The sequence below is a fragment of the Pinus tabuliformis genome, chromosome Q (assembly GCF_031772625.1).
Source record: "Pinus tabuliformis cultivar Carrire ecotype Pingquan chromosome Q, CPIR1, whole genome shotgun sequence".
Classification (NCBI taxonomy): Eukaryota; Viridiplantae; Streptophyta; class Pinopsida; order Pinales; family Pinaceae; genus Pinus; species Pinus tabuliformis.
Window position 1 is genome coordinate 1,285,508,863 of NC_142296.1, and position 14,064 is coordinate 1,285,522,926.

The 14,064-nt window shown below is 30.3% G+C and overlaps 1 long non-coding RNA gene across 3 annotated transcripts; it reads right to left on the reverse strand.

Annotated features, from left to right (window-relative positions):
• Positions 1 to 8,647: 8,647 nt before the first annotated feature.
• On the reverse strand, positions 8,648 to 13,334 carry LOC149224537 (uncharacterized). 3 transcript variants are annotated; one of them, XR_016249076.1, is made up of 3 exons: positions 12,668 to 13,334; positions 12,490 to 12,576; positions 8,648 to 11,664 (listed from the first exon to the last, which is right to left on the reverse strand). It is a non-coding gene; the product is annotated as an uncharacterized LOC149224537 (long non-coding RNA). The 3 variants fall into 3 exon arrangements; XR_016249078.1 differs by having other exon boundaries at positions 8,648 to 10,870; positions 12,490 to 13,333; XR_016249077.1 differs by having other exon boundaries at positions 12,490 to 13,332.
• Between the last annotated feature and the right edge of the window lie 730 nt (positions 13,335 to 14,064).

Genomic DNA, 14,064 nt, shown 5'->3' on the forward strand with positions numbered 1-14,064 from the left:
GTAGGTTGGTTTGATGTACAAAATCTAAACATTAAATTTCATGATTTATATTAAATTTCATAATTTACATTATATAGTCTATTTAACTGCCAGTGGGTGCCAGTGGGTTTGTTTAATAGTGGCATTGACTAAAGTCCACAGTTGCAAGTTAAGGTTTACATACGGCCATCACTGCCCCTTCAGTTTGTTTAGTGGCCTGCATATACTGAAATACATAGTTACAATTAATGTGGGAGTTACAATTAATTGGGGTTTGTTTAGTGGTGACATTGACTGAAATTAAAAGTTTAGTTGTTTTATGTTTTAGTACAATTAATTTGGGAGTTGCAATTAATTTGGGTTTGTTTAGTGGTGACATTGACTGAAATCAAAATTCAGTTGTTTTATGTTTTAGTATAATTAATTTGGGAGTTACAATTAATTTGGGTTTGTTTAGTGGTGAGATTGACTGAACTCAAAAGTTTAGTTGTTTTATGTTTTATTTTTATTTTTTTTAATGTTCTGGTTTTTTAATTAAAATTGATAATATAATTTTTTAAGGATTTTTAAAATTTAAATTAGTTATTTATATGTTTTGGTTTTCTAATTAAAATTGAATAATTTGAAAATTTTTAATTATTTAAATTTTACCAATTATAAATTTTAACTTGTAATTTTAAAATTATTATAATATTTAAATTTATATGAAAAGAGATTAAATGAAGATTAATAGTGGCGTTTAGGGTTGGAATTTCAAAACACTGTCACCCGTTAAATATGACGGTTTTTACACTTCTTTGACTTGTTTTTACAATTCCAAACAAAAATCTTGACAATTTTATAAATATTTTAATTGTATTTGACAAATAAATCACACTATGACTTGACTAGCAATTTGCCCATCAAATTTTATCCCTAGTAACAATATTACCTTTTATATAAAATCAGTCAACAAACTGAAGTTACAATTTTAAAATTATTATAATATTTAAATATATATGAAAAAACACCAAATGAAGATTAACAGTGGCGCTATCACATTTTGTATAATGTCAGTCAAGAAACTTATGGTGGATTGGGAGTCACGATCGTGAAGGACAAATATCCATCTGCCACGCTGACCGAAGTTGTTTAAAATGGTCACTGGTCAGAGACAAGACGAATCTTGTCCTTTGAGAGTGTCTGCGGACCGCCGTAAGTTTCGCGGAAAGGAAATGTAGCAATTTCCTCCCGTTGAACGGACGCTTCTTTCTCGCCGTTCCCAGTTTGCCAAGTTGTAGTTAGTGTGTTAAGGTCAATGGCCGATTTCTGTCTTATCTTAGAATCTGATTGGCAAGAAAAAGATCAATTTTTAAATATTTCTTGAATCTGCAATGTTGGAAAATATTGGGTTGAAAATCTGTGGCAATTGGAGAAAATTATGTGGCCAATTGCTGAAGGGCATAGCAGCAGCGGACACGGAGAGCTCATGGATGGCTTTCGCACTATTTTCCTGTGCAGTTTCCAATTTTTTATATATATTATTAAAAAAATTAATACTATACATTTAACAATAGATATATATTACCCCTGATGCGGGTGGCAGCTTGATATTCAACGGGGAGCCACATGACAGCCATGGGCTGCCACGTGATGGAGCTCCTCCCTTAAATGTTATCCGTCGCTAGTACCTTCCGTCTTACGCGGCCTCTGAGCTATCTTAATGGCGATGGGGGAGAGTATGGTTAGTCGCTAGTACCTTCCGTCTTACGCGGCCTCTGAGCTATCTTAATGGCGATGGGGGAGAGTATGGTTAGCCTGCGGGAGGCATTAACTGCTGGTCTTTTCATTGGTAATGAAGGGCGGTTTAAGAATGAGGAATGCCTGGAGACGGGAGCTCATAATGGGAAAAGGAATTTGCAGAGTGGTAAGAGTCTATGCGGAGGGCAGGAGGTGGAGTGTTGGGCCGCGAACCAGAATTCGCCTGCGCTCCTCGGACTGGTCTTTAGCCTATTTAAGCATTGCCCTTTCCCAAATTGGGGCGTGTCTGTTGTGGGGAAGGAGCAGCTCCATTGCTGGACCTCGTCTGTTGGGGAAAAGCACAAAAGCTTGGGGGCTGCCATGGTGCGAGAGAGATTGCCTTGTCGCAGAGGAACCTGGCGTGGAGAATCCTCTCGCCCTCCAGCTGCTGATATTCATCATCACTGTTGTTGTTGTTACTGCCACCGGAGGATGGGAGCCAACCCTATCCAGCCCTGCCAAGTCATGGAAGTGGGCAGCTCAAGCGGTGGGAAGAACAAGTTACCTGCTTTTGGTTCGGTTGTATTTACTCTGGGTAGTTCTGGGGAAAATCCAGGCATTAACGCCCATATTTCTGTGCTGTTCACCCAAATTGAGGAAGAGAACGAAGAAGACTCTTCTCTGGTTCTGGCAGAGGACAATGTCATGCATGGCAAAGGCAAACTCCCAATGGGGGAGCCGTCAACTGATGAGGAAGGGTCAGCAATTGGTCGAGGTAAGCTCCCAGTGGGGGAGTCGGCGAGTGAGGAGGGTAATTCAACGTCGGGCCGCTCTCAACCCTCAACCCAGCCTCGAGCTTCTGAGCAGTCGGAACCTGTGCACAACCCGTCAGCAATGGAAGAAGAGCCAGAGGATTAGTTCTGGTGGGTGGTTTTGGGTTTTTGCTTTTTGCACTCATGTCGGGCTTCAGGGTAAGAATACTCGCAATTTCCTCTGTCACACGGTTGTCTGTGTTTTTGTTCTGTCTGGTAACGCTTGCGGTTTCCACCATGGCAGTGGGGACTTAATCTCTCGTTGGGCGCAAATCCTTGGTGATTGCCTGGTTTTGTTTATATGTTCAAGTTTATGTCTTTAAGTACCATAGTTAGTCTGAATGGTAAGTCAGTTGGGAATCGCCCCTGCGTGGGTCTTTTTGAAAACTCTCAGTATTTTGATGTTGGATCTTAAGGCCCAGCGTGGCTTTTGTACTCGTTTGAATATGCATCCCATGAGCTGCAGCAGGCCTTGGATCGCCAGACTCTCTGTTTGTAAAGTTATCTGTAAATATTAATATACTAGTAGTTAATTTTGTCGAGAAAAAAAAAACAATAGATATATATTAAGTATAAATATTATATATAGATATATAACAAATTAATATAACATAAATTTATTTTATAAAAAAATATATCTATATTTAAACTAAAAAATTTAGTGTTTTCTAGATAATATTAATATTTTTTATTAAATCTATTTCATTTTGGTAAATATATTATTTTTAGTTATTAAAGCTTTAACTTGTAAACACACTTAAAATTAATATAAATTTCTCTCTCATAGTATCTACAATCTAAAATAATAAATATAGGGAACTTCCCATTTGTAATTATATATATATATATATATATATATATATATATATATATATATATGAGTCTTGAGTGTCTTCACAATTTATTGATTAATTTTTTTTTTAAGAATTTGTTTTTTCCAGAAAGATTTAAAGAGACATGTTAATATCTAAGATTCAGATGTTTATCGTAGGAGTGAAAATCTACCTCTTATAAATCATCAATAGACTAATTCTACATGGAGTAATTTTCCTTGAAATCAGTCTACATTTTCTCATTACTAATTTAAGTTGATAAAATCACAATAATTTTTCTCAATATAAAAAACAAAAACAAAATTAAAACCAACACTAACTAAGTGTATAATAACTGGAGATACAATGTTGAAGAGACAATCTTTTCTTTAACAATGTGAAAGTTATAAACTCCATGGATATAAAAATTCTAAATATATTATGGATTTATGTAATTTTATTACAAATTTTTACTTAAAAACTAATTTCATAAGTTCAAACCCTAATCACACCAAAATAAAGCATAAATAACTTTTATTTTGTCACAATTATAAAACAATTATATTAATAAAAATATTTAAAAATATGTTCACAAAAACTACCACAATAAACTTTTTATTGTATAAAACTTTATTTAAAAAAACAAAAAAAACAAATAACTCAATTCAATAATATTTTTAGGAATTCTAAATATCTCAATATAATTAAAATCTTAAAAAATTATTATTATTATAATTATATTATTTTTTTATATATATTTTTTAAATGATTCAATAATAAAAAAATATATGTTTCATTTTATAGCATATTTATCTCATAAATTAAGAAATTAAAACATTACATAAAATTAACAAATTTAATATAAACATAAACATTATTTTAACTTATCCTTAAATGATAACATTAAAATAAAAAACCATTACTTTAACTTATCCTTAAATTATAACATTAAAATAAAATTAATATGGTCATTTTAGTTACACAAAATGTTTTGCTAAATATTTTGCAAGTTGGGACGATTGCACATATATGTTTGTATACACCAAGTGTTGATGGTAAATGTTTTGCTAAATATTTTGTAACTTGGCATCATTGCACATATATCTTTGTGAATCACCAAGTGGTGATGGTTAGTAAGTTCTCTATGATTGACAAATAAATAAAGAACTGACAAAATAAAGTCATCATAGATCTCTCCTTCATTTATTGCCACCGAAAATTCAAAAATCTATATTTATTTATAAACTTAAAATTTTGATTAATTTTATTAATTTTTAAAATTCAAACAATAAAATATTCAATAATATTTTAGTAATATATTTATATATTTAAAAAATAAATTAGTTTCTAAAATTTTGATTAATTTTATTAATTTTTAAAATTCAAACAATAAAATATTCAATAATATTTTAGTAATATATTTATATATTTAAAAAATAAATTAGTTTCTAATTCTTTTACGTTTACACATTTTAGATTATATTGTCCCATCAATATTAGATAAAATTTAATACAAATTTGTTAAAATTATAAGTTTGAAGTTTGTATTTTACACAATTCATAATTTAATTATTTTTTCAATTACTCAAATAATTAACACATTAAACAACAAAAAATTCACACTAGTAAAAAAATTGTGTCATACAATTTTTTACAAAATTTTAAAATATAAAATAATTAAAGTACTCTCTAGATTTAACCTTTCTCATTTTTAGATTTTCACAATAATAAAGCTCAAACAAAAAATAAAAAAACATCTAGTTATCCAAAATTAACTTCCCTAACACAAAAAAACAAAAAAAAAAACTAGTTAGCCAAAATGAACTTCCACAAGACAAAAAAGAAACTAATAATCCAAAATTAACTTGCATAACACATTCTAGTTACAATTGTTTCGTATAAAGTAACTCATTAACAAATTATAAACCTAATAAATAAACTAATAGGTCATTCAGAAAAACAAATATACACATATAAATAAAAGAACCCAAAAAAGTGAGGAGGATATGAAAAACACAAGAAGTCCAACTCCATATTTACATTAACTTCTTTTTTTAGTTTTAATGAAGATCTCAGCTCTTTGACACCAACTTACTTTTTATTTTTCGTTTTGATGAAGATGTGAGCTATTTGATATTCAAACCAGTCATATTTCTAATATGGTTTAATTTTTATTTTTTTTTTAATTAAGACTAACCTAAGCACCCACGGGGGATTTGAACCGGTGACCTATCGCAAGGAGTGCCTTAACAACGCACCCATTCACCGTCAATTCAAAGCCCCATGGGCTAATATGGTTTAATTATTAAAAGCTATATTATATATAAATTTTTATGTATTTGGTTCAAATAATAAAAAAATAAATTATATTTTAATAAAAAATATTTTGATTGTCATAGCACTCTCTTGATCGAATCCATTTTAATATACACTTTCATTATGTTAAATATGGTATACATAAACTTAGACTTGAACTTTGTTATAATCTTAATGAAAATGTGACTTACTTGGTCTTCACTTTTATAATATTCCATGTCAACCACATTGCTATGAAGAAGGTTTCTAATATTGTAAACATAAACCTTTATGTTTTTTATTCAATCATGAAACATGAAATTATATGCTAATTGAAGAAAAAAAATGATTTTGATCCAAACTAATTTCAAAGAAATCATTTTTTATTGACATTGCTTCATCACTTATTTCCCTACCTTATAGTCAACTCCATATGAAAATAAGAAGGTAAAGTTTTACATAAATACATATATTAAGTGACGTGATTTAAATCAAGCTTAAACAACTATATTGTTGTAAATTTTATTATTATTGATATTTATATCCCAATTTAGGTTAATAATATGGCAATAAATATACCCATGTGCCTAGATCATAGTAAAACCATGTAAAGAAAATACGTTTTAACATATATCAAAATCTCTATTTTCACCTTAGAGTCTCTCTTTCTCCCTTTCACATACATCATAGCCCAAAACCTGAACTTTTAGCATAACTATTTTAATTTTATTATTCAAACATCTTAAATGTTTAAAAAAAATCTCATCTATCTTCTTGGAAGTATTTGAAATAAAGAAACTATAAATTGCTATGTAATTAACTATTTAATTTTTTCCTAAAATATATCTACTATAAAAAAAATATAAATTTAGAATAATCTAACCACCTAAACTTTCATTCCTAAAATATAATTAGGAAATTTTTCCTAAATTAGGCATATTAAATATTACTTTTAAATCTACCTTCAAAGTATTAATCTAATCAATATTAAAAACCCTAAACAATAAATTATATACATGGCAATCTCACTCACTAATTTAAACATGTTATAAATATTAATCAAAATGACATTTTTAAAATTCATAAAATAATAGTAAAATTTGTCTTTCCAAACCTTTGAAGCTAGTTTGTAATAACATTTAAAAAATATTATAAAAAACATGTAATGAAATCATCATCTACAAAAACAAACATAGTTCTATAATTTATTTAAGAGATGTTTCATCAAAAAACTATTTTCTTGAAAAAAAAATGTTTTTAATAATATTTCTGATGTCCTCAACCACAAAACATAGTTTTATAATTCATTTACTAGATGTTTCACCAAAAACTATTTTCTTGAAAAAAATTGTTCTTAATAATATTTTTAATGTCATCAACCACAAAAACGATCCTGACTTTAAGATCAAAATTCATATCAAAATATTGTTTTTTAAATTGAATAATTAATTTTGTCTTTCCAAACTTTTGAGACTTTAAGATCCAAATTCAAAATAATTCTTTTAAAATTCAATAATTAATTTTGTCTTTCCAATTTTTTTGACTTATATACAGTAACATTTAAAAATTATGTAATAAAAATCATCATCTACAAAACCAAACATAATTTTAAAATTCATTTAATAGATGTTTCAAATATTAACTATGTGATTAAAAAATGTTTCTAAGTAATATTTCTAAAGTCATATAAGGAAAAGAGAATCAACTATCCACGAAACCAAACCTGGTTTTCACATGTTTCACCCAAGACTACCCGCTTAAAAAAGATTTCTAATAATATTTTAGTAATCGATAAAACTTTCGTACACAACTATTTAAATTAAATGTCATTTTATAAACTCATGATTCAAATTCTTCATCATAGGAAAGGAGATAAACTTGTACTTTGAATTTCAAAGGATTCATTTTATAAAGCCATAATTAGGAAGCATTCATTTTATAAACTCGTGATTCAAATTCTTACTGTTTGGAAAGCTCATGAGCTTCCACTTTGATTTTCAAAGGCATTATACTCCACCTACCTGGCTCTCTCTTATTCTTCCTTCCAATAAACTTCTACTTTGAATTTCAAAGGATTCATTTTATAAACCCATAATTAAGAAGCATTCATTTTATAAACTCGTGATTCAAATTCTTACTATTTGGAAAGGTCATGAGCTTCCACTTTGATTTTCAAAGGCATTATACTCCACCTCCCTGGCTCTCTCTTATTCTTCCTTCCATTTAAGATAGTCGATGTGGGATCATTAACTTGCATATAATCTTAACCAATCTTAACCATGGTGAATGGAAGTTCACATTGTCCTCGTGATAATTAAATCCTTGGCAACTGGAATTTCTATTTTCTTGATGATTAAGATTTTGCCAACTTTAATAAAATAATATGATATGGAATAATAAGGATTTAATAGGTATAGATATAGGATTTTGTTAACTTTAATAAAATAATGTGATATGGAATAATTTTTATAATATGATATGGAATAACAAGGATTTAATAGGTATAGATATAGGATTTTGTTAACTTTAATAAAATAATGTGATATAGAATAATAAGAATTTAATATGTATAGATATAAGGATCAAATTTCTTCATTTGTAAATTTTAAACTTCTTTAAAATGTAAAATACAATGTGTAATTTTTCATTGTTTAGATTATATTTTTGAATACTATATAGAATATATATGACAAAATAAACCTACAATAATTTTTTCTTCATTTGTAAATTTTAAACTTCTTTAAAATGTAAAATACAATGTGTAATTTTTCATTGTTTAGATTATATTTTTGAATACTATATAGAATATATATGACAAAATAAACCTACAATAATTTTTCAAATAGTTTTATTTAAGTCATCTCTTAGAAATATCTTTTATAAAGTATAAAGTTTAAACATTTTGCTCACACATTTTTTATTATTAAAACCTAGACACATTTTTTATTATTAAAACCTAGATTCTATTTAGTGCATAATTTATTTTAAAAATGAATGAAAATATCAATTAGAGACCCATCATCCGTCATGGGGTAGAATGAGCTTGTCCCCTAATCATGAGTTCAATAATTATGAGTTCAATAACCACATATCTGTGAAAGTAATAACATGAAATAAAGTTTTTTAGTATTGAAAAAACCAAAAACTTGAAAGAACAAACAGCTAACTAAACCTAAACACGTGCGTTTATCGAAATAAGATTAACGCGTAACCACAAAAAAACATATTTTAAAAAATTCAAAAGCAAACTGGTAACTTGCCTGTCGTATGTTTATATAGATATCTGATTGTCCGGTGACTTATAGCAAGAGACAACATTTTAAAAAATATAACTGTCTCATGAACAACCTCAGTTCCTAGGACTGAAAATTCCATTTTATTTACATTAATAATATTTGAATTAAAATTTATCTGTTCATGAAAATTTGAATATTTATACGCTGTAGGATGCCACGAACCCAATATCCATTCTAACAAAGGTAGTGCTAAAATCCTTTAATTCTAAAATCACTGTTCAAAACATGACTTTTACATCTGAAAATATTTTCCAACTCTTTTCCATATCAGCTCTACTTTATATTATAAACCCTAGCTTTGAACAGTACAAAAATATCAGCTCTAATTTATAGTATAAAACCCTAGCTTTGAACAGTACAAAATCGATATCACCTCTTACTTTATACCATAAATCCTAGCTTTGAACAGTACAAAAATATCAGCTCTACTTTATAGTATAAACCCTAGCTTTGAACAGTACAAAATTGAATATTCCAAAGAAACCAAAATTAAGACAACATGGCTTTTAACTAAAAGGGACAAATCCGTGCTTCTGTGGATCTACTAGTTGTCCTCAGGGGTTTTATATTTCTCTTTCTAATCTTAAATTTTCTTTAAACAATTCAATTAAGCTTTCTTTTTCCACGACAATAATGGCATAGGAAATGGTTTTTGTCTTTACGCTTTTCAATTATATCACTATGTTCAGAATAATAATGAGCATTTCTTCTTTATTTCTATGAGACCATGAAAAGGCTTATCCTTAGTTGCGTAAGCATATCCCTTCTTAATATCACCATCGACTTATCATGCAAAACATGTACATAATCGCTCAGATGTTCGTTCGAAGGCTCAAGGATCAAGTAGTATAACTCTCTTTTTAGACTCCTGGAAGGCCTTCAAATGAGATGGGGCTTTACCTTCCACACTAACCATTAGCCTCCTACCTCTTCAAAATGGGGTCGTATGCATCTTTATAATCCTTCTTTGATTGTTTCCATAACTCCACAATAACAATTAGTTCAAAGTCCTACCTCTTCAGACTGGGATCCAAGCTCATCACTTTTCATTCAAAATGGGGTCGTATGCATCTTTATAATCCTTCTTTGATTGTTTCCATAACTCCACAATAACAATTAGTTCAAAGTCCTACCTCTTCAGACTGGGATCCAAGCTCATCACTTTTCATTTATAAAAGTATGCATCTTTATAATCCTTCTTTGATTGCTTCCATAACTCTATTAAGGCATTTTTAACCACAAATCTTTTGCCTAGGGCGTTCATACTGGGATCAAAGCTTATCACTTTCATTTATAAAAGTATGCATCTTTCATTATAAAAGTATGCATCCTTATAATCCTTCTCTGATTCCTTCCATAACTCTATTAGGGTATTACTATCATAACTCTATTAGGGTACTTAGTGCATATCATAACTCTATTAGGGTATTACTATCATAACTCTATTAGGGTATTACTATCAGCAAATTTCTTACTTAGTGCATATCATAACTCTATTAGGGTATTACTATCAGCAAATTTCCCTTAGTGCATATCGACTGGGATCCATGCTCACCATTTTTCATTTATAACTCTATTAGGGTATTACTATCAACAAATCTCTTACTTAGGGCTTACAGACTCTCTTACTTAGGGCTTACAGACTGGGATCCATGCTCATCATTTTTCATTTATAAAAGTATGCATCTTTATAATTCTTCTCTTGTTGCTTTGCTTCCATAACTCTATAAGGGTAATTTTATGAACAAATCTCTTACTTAGGGCTTTCAGGCTGGGATCCAAGCTCATCACTTTTCATTTATAAACCTATGCATATTTACCACCCTTCTCTGATTGCTTCCACAACTCTATTAGGGTATTTTTATCAACAAATCTCTTACGGCTTTATCAATTATGTCTCTTGCTGGCTGAAGCTTGGTCCTTCCCATCTCCTTTCGTGGATCACCATGCTGGATTCCTGGATTCACCAACGTCTTTATTAAGAGTTCAAAGTGTCTTATCTTTGAGTGCATTTATCATAGTAATCCTCCAATCTGCAGATTCACTTCCATAACAAAATAAGAATTTTCTAACTGTGGATCCCAGGGGGCTAAGAAGAAAAGCTAAAAAAATCATCTTCTGAAACACAAATAAGGCTACAATCGTGCAGGAAGGACGATCTGATGCTCTTCACGTTCACCTCCGGCCCATTGGAATAAAGATCCAAGCTTTTAATCAAGGCACTAAACGTCTTATCGACAAAAACACCTAAGGGAGTACATCTTATCAACAAAAAATCCCACTGGAGTTTTGGTGTTTGGAGTTTTGGTGTTGAAACTTACTGGAGTTTTGGTGTTTTGAGTTTTGGAGTTTTGGTGTTTGGAATTTGGTGTTGATTTGCAAGTAGTAGTCCTACCCTTGTTCAAATTTTTGGAAAAGGATACAAGCAATATGAAAGCAAATCCCATCACCAACACAGGCCTCTCAGGCTGCCTCTGAAGTTTAAGTGTTTAGAATTGATTTGCATGTAGCTCCACCAGTATACTTGCACAAACAGAAAAATTACATTCCTAGAGCCACAATGAACCTTTTTAAATCTGCAAATCCAGCACTGGACACCTTATCCTACCAATAGAAACTACTTGCACGAACAAAACACCAACAATTGTATTCCAAGAACCACAATCAACCTTTTTAAATGTGCAAATCCAGTGGACGGAGTGAGGCAAAGAGTTCTGATAGCATGAAAGGACACAGCCCAAAAACCTCAACCTGAAACCTCACTCGATACGACAGATTAGAAACCCAGCGATTAGCTATTAAACTAATAGCAACCAAAGGGAAAAGAAAAATTATCAATTATCTCTTGAAGGAAAAATTATTATCCTTGGTTAAGATGGATAGCGAAGAAGATAGATAAACCCTTTGCTAGTTTTCATTTTTTTCTCAGACATTTACTAAACATCTCATCAATGAAGGCTGTAAGAGCACCTCCCTTCTCCCACTGTAAACATAGAGTTACTGTACAGGTTACAGTTTCCAACAGTCCCTCTAGTATTCAATACCGATCATGATTACTTACATGGAACTTTCAATTCTGGATAAGTGTGACCACACAAAGGGAATATTACTACATCTAATAGTAGAGTATTACAAACGTTTCACCCAGTGTTTTAAAATTGAAAAAGGGTTTTGCTCCAATCAATTAAAATATGAATATGTGGTAGATAATGAAGGCCATGAAAAGTAAAATAGATAAGGGTCTCAGTTTGGCTTATTTGAACTAGTTGCTATACTTTATACTTTAGAATATAGAAGATCCCCCCTGTTCGAATCCTATTTTGCTTTTTAGTGATCAATTTTTTTCTGAATTGTGTCTATATTATAGAGATGCCACTTGGCTATTTTAAAATTCGACATTAACAGAACAAAATTTGAGTATTGACAGGCGTCTAAGTAAGCAACTAGGGTTCTTATTAGGGTTCTTATTAGACAATACAAATCTAGGGTTATTATAGCAATCGAAGAGATGGAGTGACAAACAGCATCGAAATCTGGAGTTCTCATTACAAATGATGACAAGTCAAGAGAACTTACCGGAATTCGTGAAACAGCGTCGCCTTCTGCGAATTTTTCTTCGGTGAAGCACGCTTCTGCCTTTTTTTTAATAAGCTCGTCGTCCGTCTGTAAATAGAAATCGCTCAACATGGCTGCACATAACTATACTCCTTGAATTTAAACAGCTGATTGATGCTGATTGATACTTTATACTCACAGAGAGCTCATGAACAAAATTCGGGTGACAACAGGAGAGCACGCCTGCGGGCACTATTTTACACGAATGTCTATGAATGTCCACAGGCGTGCTCTCTCTCGTTGTCACCCAACTATAAATCCCAGGATATGTCGGTGGAAAATTACGAATCCCAAAAATCCCTATTGAGACAGATGAAACTTCAGCGCGTTGGAGAATACTGTAAGGAAAACTAAAATTAGATCCAGAGTCCAGACCAGTGCAATAAAAACACGAATTGAGACGAAGCAAAACACCAAAACACAGGTTCTGAGATTGTATTGTGTAATGAAATCTATTATTAGATCCACACCCAACACGGTAAAGTCACAGAACACAACGAAACAAAACACCAAGACCTAGATTTCGGGTATTATACTTCAAGCATTCAGAAAACCTAAAGAGAATCGATGGAAGCAGTCCCCTGTCAGGAACGGACTTCAGGGAAAGCCACCGCCTATCCATGGCCGGAATGCTATGGAGACGATACCATTTGTCGAAGGACAGTGAATTAGGGTTAGCGTTAGTGGTGCAGATTGTATATTTCTAACCGTCCATTATCAGCTTTTAATGGCAATGGAATATTGCTGATACTTTTAATGGCAATGGAATATTAGATAAGACTGGTACACTTTCCCTTTTCGAATTTTCTTGAATATTAGGTGGCCGCTTTATGATCGTATTCTCCACTCACCAATAAATCTGGGGGGCAAAATTGAATGTGCATGTTAATGGTTTAATATTGGTTCAACGATTAATTAATTTTAAAATTATATATATAAATATATATTCTTTTTATGTGGTTCAGGAATCTCAGAAATCGATTCACACTAGGGATTATTTTTGTTGCCTCAGTTATGGAATTTGACCTAGACAGTGTTGTGATCGAGATAATTGAACGAGTGATCTAATTAGCAAAGATATTTTGAAAGGGACTTGACCAATTAATTTAACCAATTAATAGTAAAGATACTTTGAAAGGGACTTGACCAGTTAATCTAACCAATTAAAAGGACATAAAACTAAAATATTTAAAATATATTTATGTTGATTAATTAATTTTATACTAATTAAATTATAAATTAAATTAAATAATTTATTTTTAATTATAAATTTTAATTTATTTTATAGTATAGAAAAATTTATTACTTTGTTTTTCTTTTATATTAATATGTTTGAAATTAGTAATTTTTTTTATATAAATTATTATTAAATATAAATTATAATTTATTTTATAGTATAGAAAAATTTATTACTATGTTTTTCTTTTATATTAATATGTTTGAAATTATTAATTTTTTTATATAAATTATTATTAAATGAAATTGTAATATTATGTTTTTTTATACTAATATATTTGAAATTATTAATTTTTTTAT